Source organism: Lathyrus oleraceus, chromosome 6, assembly GCF_024323335.1.
Source record: "Lathyrus oleraceus cultivar Zhongwan6 chromosome 6, CAAS_Psat_ZW6_1.0, whole genome shotgun sequence".
Lineage (NCBI taxonomy): Eukaryota > Viridiplantae > Streptophyta > Magnoliopsida > Fabales > Fabaceae > Lathyrus > Lathyrus oleraceus.
In genome coordinates this window covers 115,895,289-115,898,401 of record NC_066584.1, presented here as the reverse complement: position 1 = coordinate 115,898,401, position 3,113 = coordinate 115,895,289, and the positions used below count along the sequence as shown (strand labels likewise).

Sequence of the window (3,113 nt, the reverse complement as noted above, 5' to 3'; positions counted from 1 at the left end):
TGGCAACTACGGTGGCTGGAGGTGATACATTTAAACTTTCAATTTTCTGGACCAGAGCATCCACTTTTGCATTAACATGATCAAGGTTACTTATCTCGTACATGCCAGTTTTCGTTTGAGGTTTTTCCACCATTGTTTGTTCGGTTCCCCACTGATAGTGGTTTTGAGCCATGCTTTCGATAAGTTGGTAAGCGTCAGCATAAGGTTTGTTCATTAGTGCACCACCTGCGGCGGCATCTATTGTTAACCTCGTGTTATACAGGAGACCATTATAGAATGTATGAATTACTAACCAGTCTTCTAAACCATGATGTGGACAAAGTCTCATCATGTCTTTGTATCTTTCCCATGCTTAGAAAAGAGACTCGTTATCTTTCTGTTTAAATCCATTTATTTGGGCTCTTAACATAGCTGTTTTGCTTGGCGGAAAATATCGAGCAAGAAAAACTTTCTTCAACTCATTCCATGTGGTGACTGAGTTGGAAGGAAGAGATTGAAGCCATCTTCTAGCGCTATCTCTTAGTGAGAAAGGAAAAAGACGAAGTCGAATTGCCTCTGAAGTGACACCATTAGCTTTAACAGTATCAGCGTATTGGACAAATACGGATAAATGAAGGTTAGGATCCTCGGTAGGATTCCCAGAGAATTGGTTCTGTTGCACTGCCTGCAACAGTGAAGGTTTAAGTTCAAACTTGTTTGCTTTGATTGCGGGTGGAGCAATACTTGAATGCGGTTCATCTTGCGATGGAGCGGCGTAATCTCTAAGAGCACGAGCTGGTTCTGCCATCTCGGGTATCGAAGGGAAAATATTTTTGAAATCAGGAAGTTCTACAGGAGGGAGATTGTTTGCAGCACGATATTCCCGAATTCGTCGTAAGACTCAGAGATATAGTTCGATGTCGTTGATTCGTAAGTAATACGGTTCGCCTTGAGAGCGAGTGCGTGGCATACAAATCAACGAAAGAAAGAAAAAAAAAAGCCTTAGTCTCTACAGCGTAACAGGAGAGTTACGATATCGACTAAATAAAAGTCCCCGGCAACGGCGCCAAAAACTTGATCGCTCGACTTTATGAGTCGAATTTGGGGTACAAACTGCAAGTGCACAGTTCTATCGCGTAGTTTTAAAAGATATCGATCCCACAGGGACTTATGAATCGATATACCGTTATCTAAGGTTACTTCGTAAAGCTAAGGCAGATGATATTTTGATTGTTTGGGGGAAAAGTTAAAACTAAACTAAAATCTAGATTAAATATCAATAAAGCGGATATCGGTACGTAATTCGTCGTAATTAGGGAATCAATTCTTTATTGGTTTCTTGGTTTTAAAAATAAATCTTTTCAGTTGACGCTATTGGTTAAAAGTTTTATCTCAAACTCTCGTTCTGTTGAATAAACTATGATTTTATATTAACGTAGTTGTCACTTATAGTTAAGTCAAAAACCACTTTTTGAAAACAATAGAATCCGTAGAAACTCTTTTTAAGAAAACACTAATCGTTTAAACAGCCTTATCTCAAACTCTCGCTCTGTTGACTTAGGTTATATAATTAAATTCAAATGCTTAACTCTCGCCCTCACATTCAATCTTTAAAAATACTTTTTGAAAAAGGTTAGAATTCAATTAACTCTAAAAATTGCTCTCGCCCTGATCTAGAATTAATGTCCAATTTACACTGTCCAGTCAAAACCTCAAACTCTCGCTCTATTGATTTTAACTTCTTTATGTCTTTTACTTTCGTACAAAAACTTTGTTATTAAACCTGTAAATTGAGACCGTAAAAAGAGTGATTTTAATTTTAAACTTAATTAAACCAACTTAGTTTTGATTCCTTCATTCCGCTTACTTTACATACCGATACCTAAATAAATTAGCCAGACATGCTAAACAGACTTAAATAAATATCATGCATAAACAGACTCATCGCAGGCAAACAGTATAAATTAATAGTAAAAACAAGCATATATAAATTCAACAAATAAATATAGAACCTGAATAATTAAATAGCAGTCTTGAACACTCCACCACAGACCGGTTGGATTTGTTCTTGAGTTCTTCAATCAGGCAGAAAAATAAAACGAAGGAATAAAAAACTAGATTCTAACGTAAGGTTAGATCCGGTAAAAGGTACACAATAGTTTCCGGTGTAGAAACTATTGTGCGAAAAATTAATTAAGAGCTAGAAAAGAAAATAGAATTGCAAAAGAAAACATCATAAAAATTTGTAAAAGTAATACTGTAAAAATATGCCTAAGCTGCTGGAAGAAGAAAAATGCGAAAACGGCAAAAATATGGAAAAAGCGTCGTCCTAGAGCTTTCCAAAAAGCTACTATTTATATGCTACCTCCTGCAACTGCCTTCCGCGTCAAAAGTCTTCAACGTGCAGAATAGTTGGGCGTGGAAATAGGACTCAACGTCTCTGAAGCGTTCCTTGTGCCTCAAATATAGGGGAATGGTGTGACGTCCGTCACACCATGTGTGACGCTTGTCACAACCTCTGTGACGCTCGTCACAGGCACAACGCCTGTGCCTTCTTTGGGCTGGGCTTGGCTTTTGCTATTTGTTTCCAAAAACTTCTTTTTGCACCTCATTTTCTTCCTTTTTTTTACTTTTGCTTCAAATAGATGCCTGAGATAAATAGAAAGGAAATACCGCGTAATATCCGATAAAATGAAATAAATTAGAGTAAATAATAATATAATTTAATTGAATTAAGTCCTAAAATGTGATATAATTTCATGTTATCATCTTCCAGCGTGTAAACCCATTATTCATCCTCTGATTGATATGAAAGTAACCTTCCCCATTCAGGACCAGCTCATACTTAGTCTACCACCTTCATTATCATCAGACTCATTATGACATCCTCTTTGCCAAACCTTTATGTCGAGCTTATCGGTAATTTTTTTGCGGTTGTCATAATATCCATGCCCACCAAGTTGATTCCATCACTCATTATATGTCATCTGTAAGTTGGCATGATGTTTCCGGTCCATATCTTTCTGATCCTGCCTTGCCCCCTACTTACTATGGACTATACAATTTTTTGTTGCCTCTGATGCTTCCCATCTAATGAAGTGATTGATAATCCCTACTAGAAACTTCGTATGACC

The 3,113-nt window shown here is 37.1% G+C and overlaps 1 non-coding gene across 1 annotated transcript; it reads left to right on the top strand.

The window, feature by feature from the left end:
• Window positions 1–302: 302 nt before the first annotated feature.
• Window positions 303–409, top strand: LOC127098899 (small nucleolar RNA R71). The gene has a single exon (XR_007793583.1). It is a non-coding gene; the product is annotated as a small nucleolar RNA R71 (small nucleolar RNA).
• Window positions 410–3,113: the final 2,704 nt, after the last annotated feature.